This window comes from Erinaceus europaeus, chromosome 16 (genome assembly GCF_950295315.1).
Source record: "Erinaceus europaeus chromosome 16, mEriEur2.1, whole genome shotgun sequence".
Lineage (NCBI taxonomy): Eukaryota > Metazoa > Chordata > Mammalia > Eulipotyphla > Erinaceidae > Erinaceus > Erinaceus europaeus.
In genome coordinates, this window is record NC_080177.1 from 64,252,117 (window position 1) to 64,265,806 (window position 13,690).

Sequence of the window (13,690 nt, forward strand, 5' to 3'; positions counted from 1 at the left end):
ATTCACGGAGTAACGGGTACAGGAAGCATATGCTATGGCAAAACTGTAAATATCCTAGGTAAATGTTTCAACTTAGTGATGGGTGTTTCAGCATAGAGCCTGTGTACCAAGACATGAAAAGATATTTATTTCTGTCTTGAAAAACTGACTCCAGATATTTAATAAAATCTCTTTTTAGACACTAGCTGACTGAAGTTTAAAAAGCAGGAACTTCAGTGATAGCACCTGACAATGAATACAAAATTTGCATACTATTTTGAGTAGTGGCTAAACACACAATTTCAGCAAATAACATAAGCAAACTCTAAAGTAGAGAAGAAAAAAAACCTGATTTCTGGAGTTAGCATATATGATATTCAAAACGTCCAATTTCAACAACAAAAAAGTGAAGTATGCAAAGAATCAAGAGAGATCATCAAATATCATAAGCATGCTCAAACAGCTAGACTAAATCATTTATAAAGTGTCAGAGAAGGGGCTGAACATATGGGGTACTGGTTTGCATGCTTGAGACCAGGAGTTCCAAGATTCAATCTTTGGCACCACCACATGCAATAGTTATGTATGATCTGACTTCTCTACTGTCTCTATTATGGAAATAAATCAATAAGAATTTTGTTAATAGTTCAAAGAAACAAGGATAATTATGTCTTAATAAACAAAGACTCTTAACCAGAATGTAGGAACTACAGAAAGGAACCAAGTAGAAATTCTGGAGTTAACAAATCATAGTAACTGAAATGAAAAATTAAACATAGGTTTTTCTTTTAAAAAATATTTACTTATCCCCTTTTGTTGCCCTTGTTGTTTTATTGTTGTAGTTATTATTGTTGTTGGATAGTACAAAGAGAAATGGAGAGACGAAGGGAAGACAGAGATGGGGAGAGAAAGACAGACACTTGCAGACTTGCTGCAGACCTGCAGGTGGAGAGTCGAGGGCTCGAACCGGGATCCTTATGCTGGTCCTTGCACTTTGTGCCATGTGCACTTAACCTGCTGTGCTACCGCTGGACTCTCATGTTTTTCTTTTTCTCTTTCCCCCACCCCCGCCATGTTACCACTTCAAATCACTTTTTCATTCACATAGAAAGCCAGAGAGTGAGAGACATCATAACACTGGATTTTCCTATAGTGCTACAGTATCTCCTATGTGGGGGGAGGTGTCAAACTTGGACAATGGCAAGTTGTGCGCCCTACCTGATGAGCTATATCTATGATACAGTGATGTATTTTCTAACAGCAGATTTCAATAGAGAAGGCAAAAATCACCAGAACTGGTAGTAGAACCATTGAAATGATATGATCTGAAGACCAGAAAGACAAAGGCTAAATAAAATTTAACAGAACCTATGAGCTGAAACATAATCAATTGGAACAATATCTGATTCACAGAGGACAGGAGATAGGAAAGAAAAAATGATGAGCTAATCATGGAAAAGAAGTCCTGTATTTTTGATAAAATATAAGAATCTCTGCATCTAAGAACTCCAGCAGATTCCAAAGATGATCACAAATAAAATCACACAAATTCTTTTATAGTAATAGTATATAAATGGTAAAATATATGAGTTATTGCAAGAATTCATCCATGCTTTACTTGCTTTTAAGAGCTCAATTCCCATTTTTCTCTCTCTCTAATAAGAAAACACCCTCGGGAGTCGGGCAGTAGAGCAGCGGGTTAAGAGTTGCTTCACAAGCCATGAAGCAGGTCTGTAGGTGTCTGTCTTTCTCTACTCCTGTCTTCCCCTCCTCTCTCCATTTCTCTCTGTCCTATCCAACAATGAAGATATCAACAACAATAACAATAATAACTACAATAAAACAAGGGCAATAAAAGTGAATAAATAAATACTTAAAAAGAAAGATAGCACCCTCATACAATGTTAATATGGATGTAAGTTGGTGTTACCATAATGGAAAACAGTATGGATATTCCTTAAAAAAAAACAACTTAAAATTAGAAACTAGATGTAACCCTAGTTGTGAATATTTATCCAAAGAATATGATAGTACTAATATGAAGAGAAATATGCACCCCTGCATTTGTCTCCACAGCCTTCTAACTAGTCAAGTATTGGATACAACCTTAGTGCCTGTTGCCGCACTGAGAAAACATGTTCACATATAAAATGAAATTCTGCTCAGTTGTGCAAAATTTACCTACTGTCATTTGTAACAACATGAACAAAGTAGATATTCTACTTAAAATATAAGCCAGATAGGAAAAGACAAATATCATATGATTTTATTCATTTGTGGTAGAGAAGATATACTAACGATACAATAAATAGATATAATAAGTGGAATAAAAATAAACTATTACACTATAAGACCAAATAACTGATTGTCAGTATAGGAAAGGTACGGAGGCTGCGTAAATTGGACTAAAATGTCTCAAATCATATGGTGAAGGATGGTATTCAACTTTTAATTGTGATTGTGAAGTAGCATATATAGATTTCACACTGCGATTCTGGAACACACTGCAATTCTAGAACTCAGTGGGGGTGTGAGTGTTCTGCAGATAGCTATCACAGAAAGATAAGAAATTGAACCCATGTGTCAATAACTTTACTATAAACCATTACGCATCTAATAAAATGATTAAAAATTTAAAAATGAAAATATAGATAGTATTTGAATTAGGAAGACAAAATTTGAAGGTATTTCAAGTCTTGGTGTACATTTTTGGCGAGATATTTACCTAAAACAAAGTGAAATTATGTTTACTTTGTTCACTTTGGACAAAGGTAGTATGATAGAATGAATATCAGAAACAACAATATATCACAGCTAAAAGTAATAGTGATTTTATGAGCTTGCGAAACATGGCTATGTGAAAAAAAGTTCAGTGATATATTTTGGTAGGTTCACTAATTATAAAGACAATTACTACTTCATTCTTGTCATACTTTCTAGAGAAATATAGGGCATTTTAGTATTGTGGTAAGCAGAATGCAAAGATATATTTAAGATATTTTTATATTGTCTTTTTCCTTATTAAAGATAGAATATTTGCTTGCTTCTTTCTGTTGGGTAATCAGGTATCTGTGTAAATCTGATTAGCATAAGTTTCTGTGAAGTCATATTTCTTAATATATATTGGGCTTCAAATCTGGATTGCAAACCTCCCTCAAATTATGTATGTTAAGGTATGCCTTGTTATTGACATTTCCTTTTGGGTTTCATGACATGTTTGTCCTTAACATTTTTATTCTCAAATAGAATATTCCTACTGTGACTTGCTGATGGGACAAATCATCATTCTTTTTCTTTCCTGTGGTTAGGAAATGTACAATCTATTATGCATGATTGACTTTTATTACTTTCAGGAACCCTGATTAAGAGAAACATTTTGAATGTGATTGAAAGTGTAGAATTTGATTGAAAAGGTAGGAAATATGTTCTTTGCAGGAAAAGTAGGAAGGTATTTTATGGTAGGATGGAGGCAAAACTCTGACAAACCCTGCTGTGGTGCTCTGTTACCATCCCACTGCTGTTTATCCAGTTGACAGGAATCAGACGTAAGAAATCTAGGATCCTAAGTATAAAAACTCTGCATGTGATCTAAACTATTCTATTTTATAAGCAAATTATTCACTTAGTTTTATTCCTTTTTTTTTTATCAATACTGAAAACCGATGATGTTCAATTCAGTTTTTTTTAATTAAAAAATCTTTATTTATTGGATAGAGACAGCCAGAAATTGAGAGGGTAAGAGGAGATAGAGAGGGAGAGAGACAGAGAGACAGAAAGACATCTACAGCACTGCTTCTCCACTTGTAAAGCTTTTCCCCTGCAGATGGAGACCGAGCACCTGAACCCAAGTCTTTGTGCATTGTAACGTGTGCTCAATGAAATGTTCCACCCCCAAACCCCCTCCCTTCAGTTTAGTTTCTTTTTTAAAAGTTTTTATTATTATCTTTATTTATTTATTGGATAGAGACAGCCAGAAATTGAGAGGAAAGGGGGTGATAGAGAGAGAGAGAGACAGAGAGACACCTGCAAACCTGCTTCACCGCTTGCAAAGCTTTCCCCCTGCAGGTGGGGACTGGGGGCTCAAACCCAAGTACTTGTGCATTGTAACATGTGCGCTCAACCAGGTGCGCCACCACCTGGGCCCTTATTTGGTTCCTTTTTTTTATATTTATTTATTTTCCCTTTTGTTGTCCTATTTTGTTGTTGTTGTTGTTGTAGTTATTATTGAAGTCATCGTTGCTAGTTAGGACAGAAAGAAATGGAGAGAGGAGGGGGAGATAAAGATAGACACCTGCAGACCTGCTTCACAGCCTGTGAAGCGACTCCACTGCAGGTGGGGAGCTGGGGGCTTAAACCCAGATCCTTTCATGGCCCTTCTGCTTTGCACCACGTGAGCTTAACCCGCTGCACTACCGCCCAACTCCCTTCAATTTAGTTTCTATGATGACTTTTAAGTAGATTTAGGGAAATGAATAATATAGACACAATTGCCATGCAGAAATTTTATATATGTATATATGGAAGTCTATGTTTTGTTTTTTTTTTTAACTGTAGCCAGCCAGTCCTTATACATGCTTGCTTCCATTGCTTCCAACAGACTACTTGCTTCTTTTTTTATTTCATATTGAAAAAGAAAAAATAAAGGTGGTGGGGGGAGGAAAAGAAAGACACCACAGCACTGCTTAGCTCTGGCTCATGGTGCTACCAGGCAGTGAATCTAAGACCTCAGAGCCTCAGACATGAGAGTCTCTGAATAACGATTATGCTACATTGTTCAAGTCTTCCCTTTAATGTCCTGCTTGGTGCTCCTCAGGGGGTAGGAGGTGGTGGGAGCCTAGGTCCTCTACTAATGTATGTTTTCAACAGTGTTTGAACTTATGTATTCAACAAAGTGTGCACTCAGAATGGTGAGTCATCTCCCAGTCCCAAGAACTCTATATTTTAAAGAATCAGTGGTACATATCTATGAACAAACCACTCATTTTCTTGTCTTTTTCTCCTCCTGGAGGGCTTTCAGAAACTCTAACTTTTTACTGAAGCTCATACTTGAAAACTAGATACTTTCTAGGGTACTAAAAACTTAGTACATGGGAAAAAATGACTTAGACAAGTGACAAGGTGATTGGCTATCTATGGCCCAATTTTTTTGTCCATTAGAGCCCTATTTCAGCCTGCCTAGACCCTATAATCTTGCTCCTAAAATAAAACTAAATATTATCTTCTTCTTTGTGTTTTCAGAATCTTGAAATTTGTATTATAGGATCTCTAGTCTGTGGCAGCTTGTAATTTACCTAGCAATATAAAAAAGTTGGAAATATATTTCCTAACGTATTATTCAAATGACATATAAAAAGTAGCCCATCAACATGTAACAAGTTTAAAATATTCTAGCCATAAAAAGTCAAAATTCACTAGCAACTATAAAATACTTGAGTAAACTTCTTTAATACTGCAATTCACAAACATGTCCATTTTATATATTGCTTACCATTTTTATGAGTTCTTGTGTAACAGATAAAATCAGAACTCAGGTTTGACTCATCTATACCATTTTAGTATAGTTCAGACTGAATAAATGTTAGAAAGTATATCTTGGATTTCTGAAATAGGCAGACTTGTTTTATGTTTTGGCTAATTTATGTCCTTCCCCCACATTATCTACTGTGTAGTTTTGCTTTTTTTTTTTTCCCTCTGATTTTTCAAAATCACACTCTTTTGGCTTGCTTTTCTAGCTACTGACATCTGGTGCTCTTAGTATATCTGGAAATGGTCCAGAAAATATATCTGCTAGTAGGGGAAAAAACATAATCATTTTTTTTTCTCTTTTGTAAAGGTTAGGCTCTGATCCTTTTCCAAAGCTAACTGACCTTTCTTTCTTTTTATTTTTTTTAAGATTTCATTTATTAATTAGAAAGATAGGAGAAAGAAAAAGAACCAGACATCACTCTGGTATATGTGCTGCCAGGGATCGAACTCAAGACCTCATGCTTGAGATTTTAATGCTTTATCCACTGTGCCACCTCCCGGACCACAAGCAAACTGACCTTTCTACTAGTACCTTCTTAATAAAGTTATTTTACTGGTCAATATTGAATGAGTCTTAAGATCCTCTAACTCAACAGTTATAGAAAACGGGCATTTAGTGATAATATCAGTTAAGATGTTACATATTGTTATATATACATGTTCTTTCAATATCTACTAGTTGCATACTTAATACTAATTATTGACAAGTAGTATATAATGGTGCCTTCAAATTCTATGATATCTATGGTGGTAGAATTAGGAAAACAAAGTTCTTGGTATAATGATTCATTCATGATTTTAACATTTAAATATAAAGTACTGAATGAAAAAATACTTTCTTTTAGGTTTTCAGAATACTACTAAGATATAATTTAATTGAAAGTGTTATTTAGGAAATAAATATTTTAAGCCTAAAGAAATATCACATAGTTAATAATTAGATTTCAGAAGCTCTTTAGTTGACATTTCAAGAATCTAAAAGTTTTGCTACTGTTTTAAAAAGAAAGTTGTTTAATATAGTCAAGTGAATGCTTATAAACAAACTAGAGTAGTGGAGACAGGCTGTAGTCTTCCAAGAACATTCAGAAATGTGTGCTACACCCGTCACAGTAAGGTAGAATCTGAGTTCAATACTGGAACTGGTCAGTTCAAGAATAGCCATTACAGCTTCAATTATAGGCATTGGAAAAGTGCCACCATCACTATCGCAATTTTGCTTTGAGGCCCATATTGTAACTGTTCCCTAAGAGGCTGAATCTTATTATCCTCACTATTTTAAGTAACTTTATTTCTTATGAAACTGAGGACTGGAACACTGGATTTGAATGTTTTTATTTTTATATTTATTTATTTATTTATTTTCCCTTTTGTTGCCCTTGTTTTTTGTTGTTGTTGCAGTTGTTATTGTTGTTGTTATTGATGTTGTCGTTGTTAGATAGGACAGAGAGAAATGAAGAGAGGAGGGGAAGACAGAGAGGGGGAGAGAAAGATAGACACCTGTAGACCTGCTTCACTGCTTGTGAAGTGACTCCCCTGCAGGTGGGGAGCCGGGGGCTCGAACCGGGATCCTTGCTCCGGTCCTTGCGCTTCGTGGATTTGAATTTAATGCCTGTAGTCTGTCTTGTTATCAGAAATTGATAAAGTGGCAAAAAATTAGTTCTCAATTACTTTTATCTTCCAAAAATTGTGGAAGCTATCTAATTGATGGGAAATAACAAGAACCCAGAAGTCTAGGTAAGAAACATATATGTATACTTCTCAGTTTGCTAATGCTGAAACTATAGAAATTAAGTTGGAAAGAACTTGGGATGAGAACTCAGAGGCTGTTAGCTGACTGATAACAATGGTTTACTACTACATTAATCCTTCTTCTAGCGTTTGCCCTTCTTCTGTAGCCAGTCAACAGCGTCAGGTTGAGCCTGATATAAAGTTTCGAGACCTCCTTTGAATCTGGAGAGGTGGCAGTCGTTGACTATGTGGGTCATAGTCTGTCTGTAGCCGCAGGGGCAGTTCGGGTAATTAACCATGACTCACACATACAGGAAAGCTCCTGGTTATAAAGCATGTCTGATAATGACTTAAAAAGCTTAAGCTGTGTTGGGCAAACATTGCGAGAACAACACAAGATATAAAGTTCAAGCAAACTTGATTAGTCAGCTATATGAAAACAATCTTCCCTCCCTGTACTGAAAACAACATGAATTATACCTAAAGTAGAAAAAATATATATTAAATAATTTTCTATCAGTAACTGGATAGCAGGTGCCCTTACCTATTTTTTTTTAGTGCAGTGAGAAAAAGGCTAATTTATAAATATGTGAGTGAAAGATTCAACTATGTTTGTATTGCATGGTAGCTGGTAAAGCAGAGATGTAAGTATTTAATTTGAATAGATTTCTAAAGTCTCAAGAAAGTAAAGACTGTTCAAACAATCTTTTTGTGGTTCATAAGTGTGATGATTAGGTTTTCACACAATTATGTGAGTGGTGCCACCCATAAACCTTCTTATGATGTCAGCATATTACCTGTATAATATAGAAGAAAAAAAAATGTTCATATTAGATGTGGACTTCTGGGAGGATGGTTAGAGATTCTTACCCATTTGGAATTTGGAACCAACAAACAGATAGACTAACTTTACTATCAAAACTACATTTTGTTAACATGATTCAGGTGTGATTTTCCTACTGTGAACACAACGAAGGGAAGGTCAAGGTTGGGTCAGCAGAATGTGAGACTTCCTGGGAAGGTAAACAGGACATAGGTGGAGACCAAACACGGTTTCAAGTGTATGTATGAGGACATTCCAGGTGTCGTGGAGCATGAGAAAGACAGGAGGGTGTATACACAGGCAAGATGAGAACCAAAGTGCTACCGCTGTGACTAATCTGCTCAGAGGAAGCCTGATTCTGATTGCAAAGAGTCCTAGGAAGAAAAACACTTAAGATACTGCAGCGCCATAGGTCCCTGTCCCAGTTTTTGCTCATAAGGTGTCCAACTCACACTGACGCTGAGTGAGAAAACCTGCTATCTGGTGTTCACAACAAACTAAAATGGTCACTGCATTTTTGCCCAAAGATAAATCTTCTTTATTGCATAATATGAGGCTGGAGTCTATTAACTTACACCAAGACCCCCTGCTACAAGAAGTGTTTGCTTTTTACACACACACACACACACACACACACACACACACACACACACACACGTTCAGAAAAGGCTGGAGCTGAATTTGGGGCCATTAAGGAAGAGAATGAAGCCCACTCCCCAAAACTTCCAGCCTCCCCCATAGTTCCTCACCATTTTGACTCCGACTCCCCTTAGAATAAACACCTTAGTGGGTGTCAGTTATTCTCCATTGCAACAAGGGGCATAACTACCAGGATCAAAGTCAATGCATCTGAAGTCTTTATTAAACTACCTCCTGGGAGTCTGGGCGGTAGCAAAGTGTGTTAGGGGCTTGTGGCGCAAAGTGCAAGGACGGGCATAAGGAACCCTGTTCAAGCCCCCGGTCCCCCACCTGCAGGGGAGTCGTTTCACAAGCGTTGAAGTATGTCTGGAGGTGTCTACCTTTTTCTTCCCCCCTCTGTCTTCCCCTCCTCTCTCCATTTCTCGCTGTCCTATCCAACAATGATGACATCAGTAACAACAGCAATAATAATTACGACAATAAAACAAGGGCAACAAAAGGGAATAAATAAATAATATTTAAAATACCTCCACCTTGACAGGCTTCAGGAAAGGATAGTCTCAGTTCTTAAATAATACAGATTTAAAAATGGGACTGGGACTCGGAAGAGACTCACCTGATAGGGCACACATTTTGCATTCCCTTTGGCCTTGATCTGAGCTCTGGCCACCACATGGAAGCGCTACGATTAGAGGGAAGCTTAACTAGTGGTGCAGCAGTGCTATGGTATCTTTCTTCCTTTCTCTGTCTCCCTCTGTCACTCACCCTTCAATTAAAAAGATAAAGAAACAAACAAACCTTTCTGAAGCTGTAGAATGATGCAGGTGTGAAGCCTCAGCAAAAGCCCTGGTGGCAAAACTTAGTTCATTTAAGATTAAAAAACTTGAAACCTATTTTTCCTCTATACCTTCACCCCATATTCCCAATCACAATAAAATAAAAATGTTCATAAATTAAGTCTAACAAGAATGAACCTGGCCTTTATTTTGCACAACATGGTAAGAACAGAGGAAAACAAAGATTTTTTTTTAAAAAAAACTGCTTTTCTGGCAACTTTTCAAAATATCTCATATTGAGCTATTAATGACCTCCAGGGTCACATTATTTCCTTCTTGGGAATCACTATAAGACTCTGTAAAATGTAGATTTTGGAACTGGGCAATGTGGATTAATCCATTAAGAAGTTGTAACCATTATAAATATATATGCCCCAAAGTCAGGTGCACTCAAACACTTACTGAACTTAAGGGAGATATTGACAGCAACACAATAATAGTAGGAAATCTTAACACACAACTCCCAGGAAGAGACAGATCATCAGAACAAAAAAATTAAGGGGAAAATACAGATGAAGCGGATTTACGATATTAACAAGATGTACATCCCAAAATATGAATATACATTCTTCCCATGTACACATGGAACATTCACAAAAACAAGTATGTGAATATTAACAGCCTTAAAATATGTGAATATTATTATGAACAAATAGAAAACATTATTTTTAATCAAAAGGTATTAAATATTATATTTGCACTTTATAATCCATTCTAGCATAGAAATACTGACTTTTTGTTTCTAAAACTGTTAAAATCCAGTTTCTTTTACTTCCATAGGGTTTGCAATCTTTTATCCTCAATTCTGTGATAATCCTGTATTTTGGATTATCTGGTAAGGTCTTTTCCTTTGAATTTTCCTTGAAGTATTAGAGTAAACAATATTTGTAAATGGCAAAAGAATGTGAACAGCCAGGAGTTGGGCAGTAGCACAGTGGGTTAAGCACATGTGGCGCCAAGCACAAGGACCTGTGTAAGGATCCCGGTTCGAGCCCCCAGCTCCCCACCTGCAGGGAGTCCCTTCACAGGCAGTGAATCAGATCTGCAGGTGTCTTTCTCTCCCCGTCTCTGTCTTCCCCTCCTCTCTTCATTTCTCTCTGTCCTATCCAACAATGGCGACATCAATAACAACAACAATAATAACTACGACAACAATCAAAAAGGGTAGCAAAAAAGAAAATAAATATAAAAAATTTTTTAAAAGAATGTGAACAGCCATTTTTAAAGATATGATACAATTAACAAGGAAGTTTGTTCAATTTTATAACACATACTCATTTTAGAATAACCAGAATTTATCAGAACACACTAGACTCCTAAGAAGTTTTACATAAATTCAGAACACTGATATTATTCTTTAATATGTGCTTAAAATACTAAATATTTTCCTTATATGACAGTGCTTCTCTTGTAGTTTAAATGTACCTAAAAAAAGTCCTAATTTATATGTATTTTTCTTTCCAGAGGAGAGAGAGATTATAATGAGTTATTTTATTGCTTTTTTCCCCAAGGTTTTCTATAACCCAATCACAGATTTTATTGTTTTCTTTAGAATGTTGATTTCTGGGAAATTTTCCCCTAGATATTAAAAAAGCTTAAAATATTGTATTTCTCATTTAACCGATGTGATACGAATTACCAAAGTAGCACAAAAACACTTATGGTTATAAATAATCTTGGTTTACTTTTTTTAAGTAGATTTTCTTTCTTTCTTCCTCTCTTTCTTTCTTTCCTTCTTTGTTTCTGTTTCTTCTCTTTTCCCCTCCCTCCCTAATTTCCTACAAGACCACTGCTCATGCTCAACTCTGGTTTATGGTGTTACAGAGCATTAAACCTGGAACCTTTGGAACTTCAGAGTCTGAGACATGAAAGAATTTTGCATAACCTTGAGTGATTTGTCTGGACCTAAATATAGACTTTTAAAAAATTTATTTAATAATCATCAACAATATTATAGTATAAAGTGGTATAATTCCACACAATTCCCATATCCCATCCTCTCCATTGGAAGTTTTCCTATTATTTATCCCTCAGGGAGCATGGATCAAAAAATCTTTTTTTTTTAATTTGTATTTATAAAAAGGAAACACTGACAAATACCATAGGATAAGAGGGGTACAACTCCACACAACTTCCACCACCAGAACTCCGTATCCCATCCCTTCTCTGCTGGACATGGACTTTGACATATTGATCCATACACCCAACCTGCTTCTATCTTTCCCTAGTGAGGCAGGGCTCTGAAGAGGAGGGTTCCAGAGTACATTGGTACGGTCGGTCATCTGTCCAGTGAAGTCAGGTTGATGTCATGGTAGCATTTGCAACTTTGTGGCAAAAAAGCATTAAGATATAAAGCAGAACAAATTGTTTAATAATTAGGAATCTAAAGCTAAGACTATAACAGATGAGACTTGGGGTCTCCACTTTGAAAAAGGATAGTAGGTCTATTTTAGGTATTTTCCAAGGGGCCCATTACTTAACTAAATTTTGCCTGAGCCTAGCAGATAACATGCATTTGGTCTAAGGGTATTGTCTGGGGAGATGATGTCAGAGTTTAAAAAAAGACTAGAAAACTGTGTCAGGGAAGAGACGAGGTCCCAAATACAGGAAAAGTGTATAAATAGAATTAACTGTAAACCCATTGATTTTATCTGAGGCCCATATTCATCACAGTAGCCTGTGTAGGTCTGAGCTGGCATTCTGTAGTCATAACTAGGAACATTCTAGGTTGCACTTATTACAGGACCAGTCCTCTTCTAGTGGCAGAGTATATTGTACCAACCTCCCTTCAGAGAATGGGGCAACCCCTACCAATGCTGACCCACATTGAAAGCAAGATCCTGTAGAGGCCCATAAGAGGGTCCACTAAGTTGTTCCTGATGGAGATGACCAGTGACCATAGAGAAAGGGATTTGTTAGAGATTTAGGCCCAACATGTCTATGTGGGAATCTCGGGATTTCCTGACTAGGGCTCTGGATGATGGGGTGGCCTGGTAATGACCAAAGGAGCCATCATTAAAGTATGCTGGTCTTTTGCCTTTATCCAGCTTTTGTAGTCCGTACTTTGTATGACAAGGTAAGCCTCAGAGTGATTGAGGGAAAAGAAATAGGAAGTAGGTAAGGAGGGTATCTAGGTCCAAGTAGACACTATTTGATTAAGTACTTCACGGTATTTTTAAAAAAATATTTATTTATTCCCTTTTGTTGCCCTTGTTTTATTGTTGTAGTTATTATTGTTGTTGTTATTGATGTCGTCATTGTTGGCTAGGACAGAGAGAAATGGAGAGAGGAGGGGAAGCAGAGGGGGAGAGGATGAGGGGAGCCAGGGGTTCAAATCGAGATCCTTAAGCCAGTCCTTGTGCTTGGCACCACCTGCGCTTAACCCGCTGTGCTACCACCTGACTCCCTTTAGTACTTAATTTTTAAAAAGTGAAAAAGCAGACTTAAATTTTTTTTATTTATAATACTGACAATAACCATAGGATATAAGTACAACTTCACACAATTCCCACCACCAGAACTCTGTATCCTATGCCCTTCTCTGATAGCTTTCCTATTCTTTGTCCCTCTGGGAGTATGGACCCAACGTCATTATGGGGTGTATAAAATGGAAGGTCTGGCTTCTTTATTTGCTTCCCCACTGAACGTGGACATTGACAGGTCGATCCATAATCCCAGCCTGTCTTTCTCTTTCCCTATTGGGGTGAGGCTTTGGGGAAGTGGGGTTCCAGGACATATTGGTGGGGTTGTCTGCCCAGGGAGGTTGGTTGACATCATGGTAGCATCTGGGAACTGGTGGCTGAAAAGAGAGTTAACATATAACGCCAAACAAATTATTGACTAATCATGAACCCAAAGCCTGGAATAGTTCAGATGAAGAGTTGGGGGGTCTCTGTATTGAAGATAGCTAGTAGGCCTATTTTAGTTATATTCCAAAGGGCCCATGGCTATACTAATTTTTTTTCTTTCTGAGCCTGACAACTGATACGAATGTGGATCCAAGTTATTGTCTCGGGAGATGAAATCATAGCTAGAAAAGGGGCTAGAAAGCTGGATCAGGGAAGAGAGTAGCTCCCAAATATGGGAAAGGTCTATAAATATTGTTGACTGTAAACCCCAATGATTTGATGTGATCTGGGGCCCATATTCAGTTTAGGAG

At 36.9% G+C, this 13,690-nt stretch overlaps 1 non-coding gene across 1 annotated transcript; it reads left to right on the top strand.

The window, feature by feature from the left end:
- The first annotated feature begins 7,936 nt into the window (after positions 1–7,936).
- LOC132533661 (small nucleolar RNA U13) lies at positions 7,937–8,040 on the top strand. Its single transcript, XR_009545512.1, has one exon. It is a non-coding gene; the product is annotated as a small nucleolar RNA U13 (small nucleolar RNA).
- Positions 8,041–13,690: the final 5,650 nt, after the last annotated feature.